Here is an 18,787-nt window from a genome sequence, read left to right as displayed (position 1 = left end):
TTTGTTGAGACCATTACCTTTTGTTTATTGGCTTGTTAGAAAAGTTTAATAAAATTTTCTGCTTTGTTACTAATTCTTCAGAATAGCAATTTGTTGACCTTTTGGTCTAGTGGGGCAGAGGGAAGCAGCTTAGAGTTGTAAGAATGGGTTATAAATGAACCCACTGACTTAAATATATGATTGTCAATTTCATCCTTTCATTACTTTATTCTTGAGTATTAAATGAAATTCATCTGCCGTTTTTCTGCTTACTGGGCAGTTTTGTGCACAAAGTTCTACAGAAGCTTCAGTGCTGGACCATTTAATGGAAATCGGGGTTAGGTTTCAAACATGTGACATAAAGGAAGAAAAGCTTCTGTTGCACCTTTTCCTTCTTTAACTCTCCTATCCTGTTACCTTTTTTATCTTAAGAAGACTCTTTTGGATTATTAACACATAGCCTTTTTCTGAGGGAAGATCAAGTACTAAGGCTTTTTTTTTTTAAGTTGGAGATCGAAGGAAATGTTCTATAATGACGATTGAAAACATTATAAAGAAATTATAAGTATCTTTATTAGCCTTGGTAAATTAAAAAATTCAGAGTTAGTATCAGAATCAAAGTTTCCATTTCCACGTAATCCTAGTTGAAGGTTAGAAACATCATGGTACTTTTCTTTCATTTAAAAAAATCATGAAAATACAGTTACTTTACAACTTGTGAGATTCCTTAGCATTTTGAAAGAAGTTTATTCTTTATTTGTAGAACATTTGACTCTAAATTGGGTTTTTAAGTTTTTCCCTATGTTTTAAGAGGCATTAATTATTCTCTTTTGGAGGTCGTACAAGCAAAGGGAAAAGTATACATCTTTTACAGAGTGTTTAAATATTACGTGTCTCATCTCTATTTGTAGAGTTCTGTTTCTTTAGAATATGAGGCCAGTACTTTGCCAAGTAAGAGCTAATTTCCTGGGAAATCTGGTTGCTGGCTTGACTTCTTGCTGTGCCTTTCCCTTTTGTTGCTTTATAAAAGAGCGGAGCCCAGTCCTGTGGAAAATCACTAAATCATCAAATTATTTTCCCTAGCTCAAATTAAGCATGATTGATATATATTTGCATTGTATTGAATTCTGTAACTTTTTCTTGTTAGAGATGTATTAGCATATCTTGAAGGACTTTGACTTCATTTAATGAGTTGGCTGCTCATATCTGAAATAACACTTATCAGTGTGTTCCTTTAACGAATGTTCTAATCCTTCTGTTGTTTGTTTTTTTTTTTCTCTCTCTCCAGTAGACGTAGTTAGTGAGGGGTAACACTGGTGTTCTTACAATAAAATCCAGACAGTTATGAAATATAATAGTAGTTTCTATGATGTTGGCCTCTAATTATGATTTTTTAATGACATTGTTTCTAATTTTTCCTCATTGCATATTTTACTGTGTACATACATTTGTAAGCTGCTTTCATTAACATACATTTTATTAAAATAATTTGAAACAGTTTAGAACAGCTGAAGAATATTCCAATAGTGGATGCATTATTATTTATGCAATCAGTTTCCATAGTGTTCACATTTAGTTTGCTTGTTGATTTCCAATTATTATAAACAAAACTTCAGTGAATATTGCTAAACCCAAATCTTTGTCCACATTTCTATATTTTTAAGATAAATACATTTGAATGGAATTATTAGGTCAGGTTATACATTTCTTAGAGCTTTCAGGAGAACAAAACATTGCATTGTTGCTCTCCAGAAAGGTTGCACCGATTTATATTCCCCTTAGCAGTATGAGACTGAGCTATGTATTAATACCTTTGCGATCAGTGTTATTATTTTAAAATATTTAAAAGTATTTAAAATGTTAATATAAGGAGAAAATAGTAACTGGTTTCTTAAATTTGTATTTATTTGATCTCCAGTAGACTATTTTTAAATGTGATCATTAGCCTTTAAGTATCTCCTTTAAGTGAAGTTATATTATTGTTCTTTGTCTTCTTTATTTTTTTCATTTTCTGAGTGGGCTCCAGTTTTTACATGGACTCTAGGAATAATATTCAAAGCAGGATAATATTCAAAGCTGTGACTTAATTTATATGAATGATCAGTGAAAGTTGTTTAATGCCCTTTCAATTTAGTTTTATTCTGCAACTACTTTCTGATTTTTGCCTGTTTTTGAATTTCATATAAATGGAATAATACCACATGTACTCTTTTTATCTGGCTTCTTTTGTTTAATGTGTTTTTGAGATTCATTTCGTTTTGTACACTTTTATTAAAACTGTAACCAATAGAAAATTACAGCAATGGTATACCCTTTTAAATAAAATGTCATTAAAACATTCTCTAAACCACAGTTTGTTAACTATTTAATTTACCTTAAGTCCAGGTTGTATCTAAGACACCATTTCCATAACAGTAGCCATTTAAAGCCAGTCTTATTTCTATATGTGGGTAATTTCTGGAGGAGCACTCTACTCAGGATGAACATGCACCAAGAATGCAGAAGAAAAAAAATTTATATGTGCAGCTACATTTAAGAGTTTCCATAGGAGTATCACTTAGTAAACCCTGGGATTTATTTGCCTTTTAAAAGCAACCAATGAAAAAATTTCTCAAAAAAGTTTATATTGTGGCAAGAAAACTCAAGTGAGTTATTAAAAAAGTGAGGTTATTTTCAGAATAAAAATTATCTTCAACTAGGGATTGTTTAAAATGCAGTTTGAAATGAAACAGAATTTGAAGAAAATAAAAACAGGACATTCTCTATGCTATAGCTCCCTCAGTCCTGTCTCACTCTTTGCAATCCCATGGACTGTAGCCCGCCTTTGTCCATGGGACTTCCCAGGCAAGAATACTGGAGTGGGTTGCCATTTCCTACTTAAGGGAATCTTCCCAACCCAGGGATCGAACCCTGGTCTCCTGCATTGGCAGGTGGATTCTTTACCACTGAGCCACCACATACTTTACATGCACTAATTTAATCCTCATATTAATAATCCCTGCTAGAGTAGGTACTGTTATTACCCTTACTTTCCAGTTGAGGAATCTGAAGCACGGAAGTTAAGCAACTTGCCACAAATCATAGAGCAAGTGGGGGACTCATATTCTTACCCTCAGTGCTAAAGAAATTAAATGCAATGAATTTTGCATTCTTTATGGAATGTGTGGTATTGGTAGTCAAAATTTAAACTGGGATTTCTAAGTTTGCAAATAGACTCTTCACCAGACTCTCTTTCTTCACTGTCAGTACTCCTGTCATGTATCCCAGGAGGGTGATTTATGGAAGGAAAGTATTATCTGAATAAACAGATGGTGGACAACCCTAGTAACCCGGGATTGAGTGCTTTCCTGGAGAAGATGCCATTTCTCTCTGTACCTTAAATTGAGTCTTGGAATTGGAGCAGCTATTTTTGGACGGTTCTCAGCAGTGTTTGTTTAACTGGTCTTTGTGAAAATCTCTAAATGTAAATGTTTAACATCCTCTGGAAACAAACCAAGTAAGATATGAGGTTGATAGCACTTGTGCTTGAAAAATGTTGGGCCTAATAACAGTACTGTTTAAAATACTTAATATTCATAGATATTTATGATATGTTGACACCAGAATCGCAGTTCTTAAAATTGTTTTTTTTCTTTCTGAACCCCTTGCATACTGACCCATGTAACTTTTCTTTAAACTCTTCTTTGTCATTGGTTTGGGTTTAGACAAGGTTAATCTTCGAGTGGAGGGCTATATTTTTAGCCAGTTTCTTTGAAAGGAGGTTTGGAGATGAAAGAAGATGAAAGAAGTATTGGCTTTTTCCTTCACTACATCTTTTGTGGCTTTTTCCACTTCTGACTTGTGTCTGTTGATATCATGGATAACTTGAAGTTGGGTTAGATGGGAAGCATTTTGTGTGTATTAAATGAGAGAATGTAAATTCTTGAATGAATAAATCATTAGATACAAGTTTTAATTCCTGTGTTACCACACTCTGATTTGGCTGCGTTTTAATTTTTCTAGGTCTTTGTTTTCTTCTTTAATAAAGTGAAGGCATTGAGGAAGTCCCTGGTGGTCCAGTGGTTAAGACGCTGCACTTCCAAAGCAAGGTTTAGTCCCTGGTCGGGGAACTAGAATCCCACTAGGGTCCCACATACTGCATCCCACCCCCCGTCCCCCCCAAAAAAGTGAAGACATTGGACTAGATGCTCTGTAAAGTTTTTGTTTTTTTTTTTTTTTGGTGCCAAAATATTTAAATTATTCTAAAAATTACACCTAAGGACTTCCCTGCTGTTCCAGTGGCTAGGGCTCTCTGCTTCCAATGCATGTGACCTGGGTTTGATCCCTTATCAGGGAACTAGATCCCACGTGCCCCAACTAAGACCTGGTACAGCCAAATAAATACATAGAAAAATTGCCATTTGAAAATAATAAATAGTATGTTATTATGAGAGAGTAATAGGGGAACCAGTTTTGATCTTGTTAGTAAAGGCCACACTTAGGGTTGACATTTAAGTTGATATGAAGAGTTCAGAGAAGCCACCATGAGGAGAGCTGGAGGTAGAGCATTTTGTACATGTGGGAAGACTAAAGCAGGAAGGAACTTGAATTTTTGAGAAACTGAAGTGAGGCTGGAACTTAATGAATGTGAGGAAGAATAGTTTGTAAGATGAAGTTAGACATAAAGAAGCCAGATTGCAGAGTGCCTTGTAGGTTGCTGTAGGAGGGTTTTACTTTGTTCTAAATGAAATGGGATGCCATTGAAGGATTTTAAACAGAAGATAATATAAATATGCTTTACACTTTAAAAAGATCCTTATGGCTACCATCTGATGATTGTAGAGGAAGGGAGCAAGAAGGAACAGAGCAATTAGAATGGTGGTGGAAGTATAGATAGAAGTGGATGGCTTTAAGATAACATTAGAATTTTTAAGATTTACCAATGGGATACATGTGAAGGAGAAAAAGGAATAAAAGACTCAAGGGTTATTCCAGATTTCTGGTTTGGTATTTGAGATAGAAGAGGACTGGGAAAACAACTTTTTTTTTTTTCTTGAGGATGAAAATCATTGTTATGGACCTGTAAAATTTCAAGAGACACCTAAATGATAACTTTGGGATATTGGAAACTGGAGTTTAAGGAGAGGTGCTAGTGGAAATTGTCATTGTATAGATGAAATTTAGAGCTGTGAGGAAAGGGTGAGATCAACTGTCTGGTTCTCAGCATGAAGGAACTCCAAATATAGCTATCTGGTGAAGAAGAAAAAGTGATTGTTACGTAGGGGGAAACCAGGATTTGTCATGTCATGGAAACCAAGAGAGGAGAGATTTAGTGCTCATTTGAATTACCAGAATGGAAATGATTGGTGATCTTGTGTTTGTTGTTCTCTGTATGTCCCTCCAGATTCACTCTTGCCCTTTTCTTCCCTGCTTGGTGCCTCAGAAGGCTGCCCTCTATTAATGCATTACTCAGGCTTCCTTGGCTTCTGATTGCAGGTTGCATTCAACCAGGAGATGACTGAGTTCAGTTTGGGGGAATGTTACAAATTTGATTGTGGAAAGAACAGGAAGCTTTCATCTGATAGCTTCCATTTTCTTAATAAAAGTGTCAAAAGAGTTGGGAGGAAATGGAGAGAAAGGGAGAAATGTTTAAAAACTGAGGAAAAAGTGTAAAGCAGCAATTCCAGCGAACTTTCAGTGCAAAATTGAAACTGGACAGGACCTTGTGGGGCCCTGTCAGGTGCAGAGGCCTGTCTGTGTCCCCATTTCTTCTTTGTAGAAAAAAAGCTTTTAGCCTGCTCAACCTTTCCTGTGTTCCAAAGGGCAGATTCAAACAGTTGCTATTTGGGGGATGAAGAAATGCAGAAAGAAGCCACAGTGCAGCAACGGGGCAGGGTCCTGGTTCCTCCTCAGGAGATGTGCATAGCATTTAGATCCATCTTATGTCTGAGTTCTGCAGGAACTAAGGTCCTCCACCCAGTGGTAACTTCAGTCAAAGCATAAGCACGTGGACCCCAGACTGATTGGAGCCAGAGGCTGATGACTGAGATTTGTGGAACACCACCCTGTTATGTCATCACCAACCAATCAGAAGAAGGTCACATACCTTATAGCCTTTCCTTGTAAATTTTACTTATAAAAATTCCTCCCTGAAAACCATCAGGGAGTTCAGGCCTCTTGGGTGTGAGCCACCCCATTCTCCTTGTTCATTCCTTGCAATAAACCTTTCTTCACTCAAACTCTGATATTTTGGTTTGTTTGACTTTTCTGTTTGTCAGGCACACCAACTTGGTTGAGGTTGTTAAGTGTAAATTTATGACAGTAACCATTCGGCCTGGATATATGATTTTCTTCAATATTCCATTGCTCTGCTGCAGTCATAGAGAAAGTTAGCTGGAGTTTTGCTAGGAGAGTGTGAAGGAAAGAGAGATCTGACGAACACTGAATTGAGTTCAAGGAGTGATTATATTGATGGACTGTGAAATCTAAGCTAGATAAAAAAAAAAGAGGGACTTCCCTGAGGTCTGGTGGTTAAGCCTCCATGCTTCCATTCTAGAGGGCACGGATTTGTTTCATGGTTGAGGGCGCTAAGATGCTGCATGCTGCACAGTGTAGCCACACAAAAAACGAGAGCATGAAACCAGGAGATTGATATGGAGAAAGTAGAGGGTTTTATGAACAGGTTCTCTTATTAAGAATTAAGAATTATTTCCGATGGCCAGTTGAACAAGTTGAATTGGGAAGATCAAATTTTTTTGTTGTGTCTTTCTCATTTACATTCCAAATGACCAGAATCTGCGCAGACTTAATCACTTGGAACCTTTTATTCTCTTTTAAAATATTTACTTATTTATTTGGCTGCACCAGGTCGTGGTTGTGGCACACAGGATCTTTGATCTCTGTTGTGGCAGGTGGGATCTTTAGTTGTGGCATGCATGATCTAGTTCCCTAACCAAGGGTCGAATCCAGGCCCCCTGCATTGAGAGCATCAGGTCTTAGTCACTGGACCATCAGGAAAATCCCTGGAACCTTTCGTTGTAAGTAGACAGTTTAAACCTGCATTCTAGCCAGATTGAAGTACGTGCGCGCACACACACGCACACAGAGTTAATGACCTTTAGAGCTTATGAATGTGATTTCAAACATGACATGTTTTAAAGTTTTTAAAATATCTTTTTTGTCTGTTTGATAAGTACAGATATTTCTCAATATGAATAATACTTATCAAATTAACTTCCTTTGTTTACTTCTACTTTCTATAAATAGGACATAGGAAAATACTTTTCCTCTGGTAAATATCTGGATCTATTTAGAATCTTTCTATGAAATTTGTGACGTAAGATCTAAACTTACTTTTCCTTTAAACCTTTAAAAAACATATTCATTATTGGTATTTGTTTAGATGCTAAATTGTGACCAACTCTTTTGCGATCCCATGGATTAAAGCCTTCCAGGCTCCTCTGTCCATGAAGTTTCCCAGGCAAGAATACTGGAATTGGTTTTCATTTCCTTCTCCAGGGGATCTTCCTGACCCAGGGATTGAACCCACGTCTCCTGCATTAGCAGGCAGATTCATTACCACTAAGCCACCTGGGAAGCCGTTGATACAGATATTTGAAAAATAGTTTGGCAGGTTTTTGTTGTTCAGGCACTAGGTCATGTCTGACTCTTTGCCACCTCACAGACTGCAGCACACCGGGTTTCCCTGTCCTTCATTATCTTCTGAAGTTTGCTCAGACTCATGTCCATTGAGTCAGTGATGCCATCCAACCATCTCATCCTCTGTCATCCCCTTCTCCTCCTGCCTTTAATCTTTCCCAGTATCAGGGTCTTTTCCACTGAGTCAGCTCTTCACATCAAGTGGCCAAAGTATTGGAGCTTCAGCTTCAGTGTCCGTCTTTCCAATGAATATTTCCTTCAGGATTGACTGGTTTGATCTCCTTGCTGTCCAAGGGATTCTTAAGCATCTTCTCCAGCACCACAATTCAAAAACATCAATTCTTCATCACTGAGCTTTCTTTATGATCCAATTCTCATATCCATACATGACTACTGGAGGTTCTTAATATATAGTTAAACATACACTTACCATAATGATCCAATAGCTCTACTCCTAGGTATTTATTCAAGTGAAATAAAAGCTTATAGTCATTGAAACCTATATGTGAATACCCCAAACTAGAAACAAACCCAAATGTACCTCATCTGGTGAATTGATAAATTTTGGTACATTCATAAAAATGAAATACTGTTTGGCAGTGCGTACATCAACATGAGTGGGTATCAGATACATTATGACATTATGCTAAATGAAAGAAGGCAGACTCAAAAGGCAAGGTACTGTATGATTCCATTTTAATGATATCTTAGAATAAACATAACTAAAGGAACAGAAAACTGACTATTGGTTGCCAAGGTGTGGGGGCACAGTTTGACTGCAAAGGACAGGAGGGAGTTTTTTGTGGTGGTCTCTGTTGTCTGTCTGTTAGTCACTGAGTTGTGTCTGACTCTTAGTGATCCGTGGACTGTAGCACACCAGGCTCCTCTGTCCACTGAACTATCCAGGCAAGAATACTGGAGTGGGTTGCCATTTTCTCCTCCAGAGGATCTTCCAGAACCCTAGACCCAGATCTTCCAGACCTGATTCCCAGGTCTGGAATCAGACCCAGATCTCCTGCATTGCAGGTAGATTCTTTACCAATCTGAGCTACCAGGGAAGTCCACATTGTCTATATCTTGTTTGTGGTGGTGGTTACATGCCTATGTGTTTTTCAAACTCAGAAGTGCACACTCAAAAGTGAATTTTAGTATATATAAATTATACCTCAGTTAAACTTTTAGCATGTAAAATGTCACCATATTAACAGATATTTTGGAAAATATCTCAAGAAAATGTAGTTTGTTTTTAAGAGTTTGCTTATGTAACTTTTTGGGAGTAGAGAGTGGTGGACAGGCATCACTGGTATTTGTAAACTTATTTGAAGCTCTAGGAAACATGTACATGCTGAATTTGCATTTAGCAAACATTCTTATTGTAAGTGTAAAAGAATGAATGTTATAATTAGTAAAGCCTAAGAGACTTAGAGTGTCTTTGCTTTACCGATAAAGAACCTGAAGCCTTGTTTAGGTAGCTAAAGTCACATAGCTGCTTAGTGGCAGAGGCAGGTCTAGAATTTGAGTGGTGCATTACTAATTTGATGCTTGTTTTACTAAAACACTTTATATTCTGAGTTATTTTTTCTAGAGACTATTTTAAATTCCCTTTCAGAACCTTTCAATTGTGTCATCTTTGAGCTGGAAACCACTCCCTTCCTAGTGGTAGGAAAATCCTGTGTCTGGTTGATAATAGGAAGGCTAAGTTTGAGAGATACTACATCACTTGAAAGTTGGTGTAGACATAGCAAACAAATTTAGTTATAAAGACACTTTGCTTTAACTGTGGGAAACTGGATGCTAGGTTTTGGGGTTTCAGGTACTACTGTTTAGAAATTGACTTTTGTAACTTCATTACATAAAAAATAATCTTTTAAAATTATTATGATTATTGGTTTGTTGGGAAGTAAGAAAAGGTTTAAGAGTGTTGGTTCCTTCTTGTTACCTTAAGTAATGAAGATTTATAAATACTGAGATGTAGGCGGAAGCCCTGGAGATGATCTTAATAGTTACACATTTAGGAAATGGATAATGGAATATCCTTCAGAATGTAACAGCAGGTTTAGTTGTTTTTTGCTCTTGAGACTCAGCTGACTTGCATTGTCTGTCCTGTGTTCACCTCCCTCCTTGTATAGTAGTTTCACGTTTGCCACTGAATCTCAGTTCTAGAACCAGGCTTAGAGTTCCTGCCCCTCAGAGATATTGGTGATATTGTGGATATTGCAGACTCAGTCACAGACCTAGCAGGTGATTTCTTTCTTGATTTTGAAGCAGTGTCTGTATCCTGCAACCTTCCTAGGGATAATTTCCTGCCAGCCATAGCCCCAGGCGGAGTTGGCTGTTGTTTTCTTTACACGGGAGCCCTAACCAGCCTTAGCTCTGACCTAGCTCTGCTAAGTTCTCTTTTTGAAATGGAGTGCTTTTAGACCCTGATCCCCAGGGAAGCCAAACTCCCAGCTGCCTCTGCCTGTTTATAGATCAGGAACCCAGTGGGCCCCTGGCTTCAGCCTCACATCATTTTGCATCTGTGTTCCTTATCACTGCCTGAGACATATTATTTTTTGAGCCAGCTATGTATTGTTTTTTATATATTTGATACATTCATATGTTAATTGTTATTTGTATGAATTTACTGTACCATTTTGACTAGAAGCCTTTTACTTGTTGTTTAGTGGCTAAGTTGTGACTGTTTGCCACCCCATGGATGGCAGTATATGAGGCTTCTCTGTCCTCCACTATCTCCTGGAGTTTGCTCATGTTCATGTCCATTGATTAATGATGCCATACAGCTATCTCATCCTCTGCTGCCCCCTTCTTCTGTTGCCTTTAATCTTTTCCAGCATCAAGGTCTTTTCCAATGAGTTGGCTCTTTGTATCAGGTGACCAAAGTATTGGAGCTGCAGCTTCAGCAATAGTCCTTCCAGTGAATATTCAGAATTGATTTCCTTTAGGGTTGACTGGTTTGATCTCCTTGCAGTCCCAGGGACTCATCACCACAGTTTGAAAGTATTCATTGTTTGGTGCTCAGGCTTCTTTATGATCCAACTCTCATATCTGTACATGACTACTGGATGAACCATAGCTTTGACTATATGGATTTTTGTTGACACAGTGATGTCTCTGCTTTTCAACACGCTGTTTAGATTTGTCATAGTTTTCCTTCCAAGGAGCAAGCATCTTTTAATTTAATGGCTGCAGTCACCATCTGCAGTGATTTTGGAGCCCAAGAAAATAAAATAAAAATAAAATGATTCCACTGTTTCCCCTTCTATTTGCCATGAAGTGATGGGACCGGATGCCATGGTCTTAGTTTTTTCAGTATTGAGTTTCAAGCCGGCTTTTTCACTCTCTTTTCACCCTCATCAAGAGGCTCTTTAGTTCCTCTTCACTTTGTGCCATTAGAGTGGTATCGTCTGTATATCTGAGGTTGTTGATATTTCTCCCAGCAATCTTGATTCCAGCTTGTGATTGATCCACCCTGGCATTTTGCATGATGTACTCTACATATAAATTAAGTAAGCAGGGAGACAATATGTAGCCTTTTTGTACTCCTTTCCCAGTTTTGAACCAATCCATTGTTCCATGGCTGATTGTAACTGTTGCTTCTCGACCCACGTATAGGTTTCTGTGTTTCTCAGGAGATAGGCAGGGTGGTCTGGTAGTCTGATCTCTTTAAGAATTTTCCATAGTTTGTTGTGATCCACACAATCAAAGGCTTTAGTATAGTCAGTGAAGCAGAAGTAGATGTTTTCTGGAACTCCCTTGGTTTCTCCATGATCCAATGAATGCTGGCATTTTGATCTCTGATTCTTTTTAGACATACATATTTTATTGAAGCATAGTTGACTTAAAATGTTTCAGGTGCACAGTTATACAAATATACATATAATATTTTTGAAATTATTTTCCACTATAATTATTAGAAGATACTGTAGTTCCCTATACAGTAAACCTTTGTTGCTTGTTGCATATATATTTTTTAATCAGAAATCTAGCATTTTATTCATAGTAAGCAACACAAGTAGAATCAAAATGTCATAATTTTTTTAGTTAGGCAAAAATTCATAAGTTTTCTAACATATATATATATTATACATATTTATATGTTGTATAGTTGCTAAGTCATGTCGACTCTTTGTGACCCATGGACTGTCTGTGCGGTTTCCCAGGCAAGAATGCTGGAGTGGGTTGCCATTTCCTTCTTCGGGGTATCTTTTGTATACATATGTATTTCTGCTTTTCTGCTTCTGTAGTTTTTGTACTACACTTGATAAAGGCTTGAGAAAGAACATTAAAAAAAAAAGAGAGATGGAGAAATTGTGGAACATAAACTAAATGAATTCTGAGCACTGAATATGAAATAGGAAAAGTGAAACAAACTAGATAAAAGTAAAAGATCATCATATAGCCCAGTTGTTTTTTAACATGAATGCTCATTAGAAACTTATTTGGAGCTCTGGAGGAAAAAAACAATACCTGAGCATTTGTATTTTTCAGAAAGTTTCGAGATCACAATTGTGATATGCATCTGAATTTTAAAAAGTGGTTACAGATTTTTCTATTAGATCCTAGTTTTGGTAATACAGAATTCTCTTATGTTTCTGTTGACCAATCATGATATAGTGGTATTAAGTGAGTAATAGTTACATAATCACAATAGTGAGAGTTGGACCATAAAGAAAGCTGAGCATGGAAGAAGTGATGCTTTTAAACTGTGGTGTTGGAGAAGACTCTTGAGAGTCCTTTGGACAGCAAGGAGATCAAACCAGTCAGTCCTAAAGGAAATCAGTCCTAAATATTCATTGGAAGGACTGATGCTGAAGCTGAAACTCCAGTACTTTGGCCACCTGATGCAAAGAACTGACTCATCTGAAAAGACCCTGATGCTGGGCAAGATTGAGGGCAGGAGGAGAAGGGGATGACAGAGGATGGGATGGTTGGATGGCATCACTAACTCGATGGACATGAGTTTGAGCAAGCTTTGGGAGTTGGAGATGTACAGGGAAGTGTGGCATGCTGCAGTCCATGGGGTTGCAAAGAGTTGGACATGACTGAGCAACTGAACTGAACTAAATCAAGATCGTGAAAAGATGTTTATCAGTTTTCACAATCAATAGCCAGACAGTGGGGTCAAGCAGAGTGATGTGGTAAGTGGAAGTGCTTACATGCACATGTTTTCATCCACCTAGCCAGTCTGTGTCTTTGATTGGTGCATTTAATCCATTTACATTTAAGGTAATGATTGATACGTATGATCCTATTACTGTTTTCTTGTTTTGGATTTATTTTTTGTAGGTCTTTTCTTTCTCTTGTGTTTCCTGCCTAGGGACGTTTCTTTAGCATTTCTTGTAAAGCTGGTTTGGTGGTGCTGAATTCTCTTAACTTTTGTTTGTCTGGAAAGCTTTTGGTTTTTCCATCAAATCTAAAAGAGAGTCTTGCTGGGTAGAGTATTCTTGGTTTTAAGTTCTTCCCCTTCATCACTTTAAATATATCATGCCTTTCCCTTCTGGCTTGTAGAGTTTCTGCTGAGAAATCAACTGATAGCCTGATGGGAGTTCCCTTGTATGTTATTTGTCATTTTTTCCTTGTTGCTTATAATATTTTATCTCTGTCTTTAATTTTTGTCAGTTTGATTATTACGTGTCTCGGTGTGTTCCTTCTTGGGTTTATCCTGCCTGGGACTCTCTGTGCTTCCTGGACTTGGTTGACTATTTACTTTCCCATGTTAAGGAAGTTCTCAGCTGTTATCTCTCAAGTATTTTCTCAGGTCCTTTCTCGCTCTCTTCTCCTTCCGGAACCCCTATACTGCAAATGGTGTGTTTAATGTTGTCCCAGAGTTCTCTTAGGCTGTCTTTATTTCTTTTCATTCTTTTTTCTGTATTCTGATCTGTGGCAGTGATTTCCACCATTCTGTCTTCCAGGTTATTTATCTATTCTTCTGCCTCAGTTATTCTGCTATTGATTCCTTCTAGTATATTATTCATCTCTGTCTCTTTGTTCTTTAGTTCTTGTAGGTCTTTGATAAACATTTCTTGCCTCTTCTCAATCTTTACCTCCATTCTTTTCCCAAGATTCTGGATCGTCTTCACTATCATTATTCTGAATTCTTTTTCTGGAAGGTTGCCTGTCTCCATTTAGTTTTTTTTTCCTGAGGTTTTATCACGTCCCTTCATCTGGGACATAACTTTCTGCTTTTTCATCATGATTAACTTTCTGAAATAGGATTTTTGCCTTAGCCACTGTGAGACTGTTCTTCTTCTGTCTGCCTTCTGATGGCTGAGGCTAAGAGGCTTGTGTAAGCTTCTTGATGGGAGGGACTGGCTATGGGAAAAACTGGGTCTTGCTTTGGTGGGCAGGGCCTTGTTCAGTAAGGCTTTAATCCTGCCTGGGACTCTCTGTGCTTCCTGGACTTGGTTGACTGTCCAACCATCTGCTGATGGCTGGGATTGCACTCCCTCCCTGGTAGTTGTTTGGCCTGAGGGGACCCAGCCCTGGGGTCTAAGGGCTGTATGTTAGGGTTAATGGTGAACTCCAGGAGGGTTTATGCCAAGGGGAGGCTTCCAGTGCCCCTGCCCCTGTGGTGAGCCCCTGCCAACCCACACCTCCACAGGTGATCCTGCAGAACTAGCAGCTAGTTTTGAATCCATCTCCTGTGGGGTCACTGCTCCTCTCCTTTGGGTCTTGGTGCGTGCTAAATTTTGTTTGTGCCCTCCAAGACTGGAGTCTCTGTTTCTCCCAGTCCTCTGGAAGTCCTTTAATCAAATCCCGCAGGCCCTCAAGGCCAGATTCCCTGGGAATTCCTTGTCCATTTGTCAGATCCCCAGACTGGGAAGCCTAATGTGGGGGTCAGAATCTTCACAGCAGTGTGGGAACTTCTTTTGTAATACTGTTGTCCAGGCTGTGGGTCACCCACCTGGTGGATATGGGATTTGATTTTACTGTGAATGTGCCCCTCCTACCATCCCGCTGTGGCTTCTTCTTTCTTTGGATGTGGATTATCTTTTTTTTTGGTGGGTTCCAGTGTCCTCCTGTCGATGGTTGTTCAACAGCGAGGTGCAGTTTTGGTGCTCTCGCATGATGAGATTCCTCTGCCTTTTCTAAACCCAGCTTGTACATCTGGAAGTTCTCAGTTCATGTATTGCTGAAGGCTGTCTTGAAGGATTTTGAGCATAACCTTGCTAGCATGTGAAATGAGCACAGTTGTATGGTAGTTTGAGCATTCTTTGGCATTGCCCTTCTTTGGGACTGGAATGAAAACTGACTTGAGTTTTCCAAATTTGCTGACTTGCTGAGTGCAGCACTTTAACAGCATCATCTTTTAGGATATTAAATATCAACTGGAATTCCATTACCTCCACAAGCTTTGTTTGTAATAATCTTCCTAAGGCCCACTTCAGGTCACACTCCAGGACATCAGCTCTAGGTTAGTGACCACACCATTGTGGCTAAATTCTTAGAATGATACCTAGCATAAAGTCAGTTGTTTATATATGGCAACTATTGTATTTTCAATGAGTCCTAGAATTTCCTGTTGTTTTCTGTGTTTAGATAGTATGGATAGATAAATAGATGTATGAGCTTGTGTGTGCTAAGTCACTCCAGTTGTGTCCGACTCTCTGTGGCCCTGTGGACTGCAGCCTGCCAGGCTGCTCTATCCATGGGATTCTCCATGCAAGAATACTGGAGTGGGTTGCCGTGCCTTCCTCAAATAGATGTCTATGTGCGTGTGTGTGTGTGTGTGTGTGTGTGTATTTATATACATGTGCACTATATATATATCCACACTATTTCTATAGATGTCTATTTATAGTGTGCATATATGTATAGTGTGTGTGTGTGTGTGTGTGTATTTGTGTATCTATATAGTTATCCCAAAACACTTGTCAGTCACTATTTGAAATTTTAGCAAATGTGTCTGGGGGTTATGGCATATATGGAGGCTTTGAGGTGGGACATTATGTTGTTGTTGTTGTTTTCATTTTTTCTTTATTATTATTATTATTACTGTTATTTATTTATTTTTTTACAAACCCTTGTGTTGAGGTGGGTGGAACATTTAAATTGAATTTCAATCTATGTCCTGGCAACCTTGAATTGGAAAATTTTCAGGAGAAATTGGAATTTTTTTTCAATATTGTAAAGTGCTGAGGTGCTGTATTCTTTGTGGTATTCTAGTAATTGATAATTCTTTTAAGCTCTATTGGCATGTACTTTACATTAGCTACTAATAAAAAAAAATCAGTGCAGTTTGTGTGGATATCATAAGAAATTATGGACATTGTAATGGAGTGGATTTTAAGTCAGGAAAATGGAGTGTTGAAAGTATACACGAGGGGCTCCCTGGTGTCTCAGTGGTGAGGAGTCCACTTGCCAATGCAGGAGACAGGGTTTGTGGGAAGGTCTCTCATGCCGCGGAGCCGCTGAGCCCATGTGCCACAACTGGTGAGCCTGTTCTCTAGAGCCCTGGAGCCGCAACTGGTGAGCCTGTGTGCCACAGCTGCTTGAAGCTGTGTGCCCTGGACCCCATGCTCTGCAACAAGGTCAGCCACCACAGTGAGAAGTCTTCGCGCCGTACCTACAGAGGAGCCCCCGACTTGCCGCCACTAGAGAAAAGCCTGCACAGCGACGAAGACCCAGCACAGCCAAAAATTCGTTAAATAAGTAAATATTCTTAAAAAGTGTACATGAGTGGGGAAGAAGGGTGGTTTTGAGGTAGAGGTTTTGGCTTCAACAACCACAGTTATGCTGAGGTAAAAATCTTCTTTGGGAAAGAAGCACAAAAAAAAGGGATAAATCATTAGACAAACTTCCAGTTTGTATTTTAGTTTTCATATGCTTGTATATTGTGACCTAGTCTGTTAAAGTTTACCCATTAATTCAGAAGCATAAATTAAAATTTTTTTCTTTTAAAATAGAAATGTCAACTATTCTTGGATGTTGGCTTTGAATTAGCGGAGGAACGAGTCTGATAGCTTACCATCTATTACTGTTTTTAAGGGAATCCTGAATCAATTATTCTGCTGTTTAGAGAGATTGCGCTTGGTAATAAATGATCTTACTTTATTTCTTTGACTGAAATAATATTGTAGACACACTACTTCCTTTTTGCTTTTACCTCAAGCCCTGGGTATGCCTTTGCTTTTATTTTTATCTTATATTGTAAACTGCTGTGTGTGTCTAGGTGTTTGGAACCATGAAAGTGTATTACCAAGTAAGAAGCATGGCATAAGGCCATTTAGAGTTTTAAAGTTAATCTACCAGTCATGAATAATAAAAACTAATTCAATATGTCATCCCATCAGGTAGTCATTTTCAGGTGAACTTTAGATGTTGAGAGAGTACTGATCCATCCATCTAATGACTACATTTGTGCTACTTGACTTAAGTTGATAAGATCTTAATGGTTATGCATTTCTCCCCAAACTGAAAGGTTTTTTTAAAAATACTTTGTTAACTCTTTAATTGTCAGAAGATCAGTCCTGGATGTTCATTGGAAGGATTGATGTTGAAGCTGAAACTCCAATACTTTGGCCACCTCACGCGAAGAGTTGACTCATTGGAAAAGACGCTGATGCTGGGAAGGATTGGGGGCAGGAGGAGAAGGGGACGCCAGAGGATGAGATGGCTGGAAGGCATCACCAACTCAATGGACATGAGTTTGGGTGAACTCCGGGAGTTGGTGATGGACAGGGAGGCCTGGCGTGCTGCGGTTCATGGGGTCGGTCGCGAAGAGTCGGGTACGACTGAGCGACTGAACTGAACTGTGGTGGGATTCTTAATTTAAGTAGAGGTTTCATTAGTATTCTGATCCAGAATCTTTCCGATGTGAGGAAATAATTAGACACTATTTATCATGATAATTGCTAAAATTTTACTTTTTTATTGTTTTTCTTCTTTTTTCAATGTGAGATGACACTTTTAACATTTTAAAATTATTGAGAAATAACTGATATATGTAGTATAAGTACAACTGTTTGTCATCTATCAAAATAGGTAGAAGTTTTATATTGAGCCTTTGCCGTTGACATTTTTGTTGTACTGACTGACAAATTTCCTTTGATCTGTATTGCCCTTTATTGGGCCTTTGTGAAGCAGATAGAGTGAGGGAAAGATCACAGTATTTGAAATCAGAGGATTTAAAGTCCTGTCTTTGTCAGTTTACTTGCTCTTTGACTTTCACCTGTTGAGATTATTCTTTTCAAATTACTTTTAAAGAAAACAATGATATCTGTCTCATAGCATTGCTGTCAATATTAAAATTAAATAAAATGCTTTGTGACCTATATCATAACTCTTAAGAGTGTTACAGGGTGTTTTTCAGTTGTGATGCTTGTTGTATTTTAGCAAAATAGCAATGCTGTGTGCTTAGACGCTCAGTCGTGTCCGGCTCTTTGCGACCCCCATGGACTGTAGCCCGCCAGGCTCCTCCATCCATGGAATTCTCCAGGCAAGAAGACTGGAGTGGGTTGCCTTGCCCTCCTCCAGGGGATCTTCCAACACAGGGATTGAACGTAGGTTTCCCTCATTACTGTCTGAGCTACCAGGGAAGCCCAAAACAGCAATACTGTCGTTAAAGATTTCCATTGTATGGGTGGCATACCAACTTTCGATTTGATGTATCAGTTTTAGTATTATTTAGGGTGAATATCCTTTGGTTTTTGTCTGCCTTTATATTTTCCCTGATGGTAAATTTCTTCACTGTGCGAGGATTCTTCCTTTGCCAAAGTTAGAAATTGGTTAGACTTTATCTTTACATTCAAGCTTCATGATGTCATGAAAAATAAGGCCTGTCTAGAGTCTAAACTAGGACCCAGTCTTTCTCGAAGTCACTGGTTCTCAGTGGGGTCAGTACCTGCCCATGTTGTGCTTGGATCTTTGAGGGTGCACTTTTGGTTGCCACAGTGATTAAGGTGGGGTAGGTACAGCATTGGCATTCAGTGAGCAGGAGTCATGAATGCCGTACATCCCACAAGATGCAAGACAATTCTGCATGGATTTTGAACATTTCCCCAGGCCTTCTTATGGGTGAAAAACCTGTTTGTACTCATCTGATTCTAATTTGGTTTTACACTTAAACACAAAGTGTTTTTTTGCCTGGCTTTAATAGATACTGAGTTTTCCAGGAATTTAACTACTGAGTAAACGAAGGGCAAATTGTACTTTGTTTTGTTCAGAA

The 18,787-nt window shown here is 38.5% G+C and overlaps 1 protein-coding gene across 13 annotated transcripts in view; it reads left to right on the top strand.

The window, feature by feature from the left end:
* Window positions 1–18,787, top strand: part of NUMB (NUMB endocytic adaptor protein) — a 163,712-nt gene that overhangs the window by 15,045 nt on the left and 129,880 nt on the right. For 7 of the 13 annotated variants that reach the window (XM_055538591.1, XM_055538595.1, XM_055538594.1 and 4 more), the window contains exon 2: window positions 16,071–16,272. The exons of the other annotated variants lie outside the window; for them this stretch is intronic. The gene's annotated coding sequence lies outside the window, so the exon portion shown is untranslated. The remainder of the gene's footprint in view (window positions 1–16,070; window positions 16,273–18,787) is intronic. 13 annotated transcript variants of the gene reach the window in all.

The sequence above is a fragment of the Bubalus kerabau genome, chromosome 10, assembly GCF_029407905.1.
Source record: "Bubalus kerabau isolate K-KA32 ecotype Philippines breed swamp buffalo chromosome 10, PCC_UOA_SB_1v2, whole genome shotgun sequence".
NCBI lineage: Eukaryota > Metazoa > Chordata > Mammalia > Artiodactyla > Bovidae > Bubalus > Bubalus kerabau.
The sequence above is the reverse complement of the archived record's forward strand: the minus strand, read 5'-3'. Positions and strand labels throughout refer to the sequence as shown.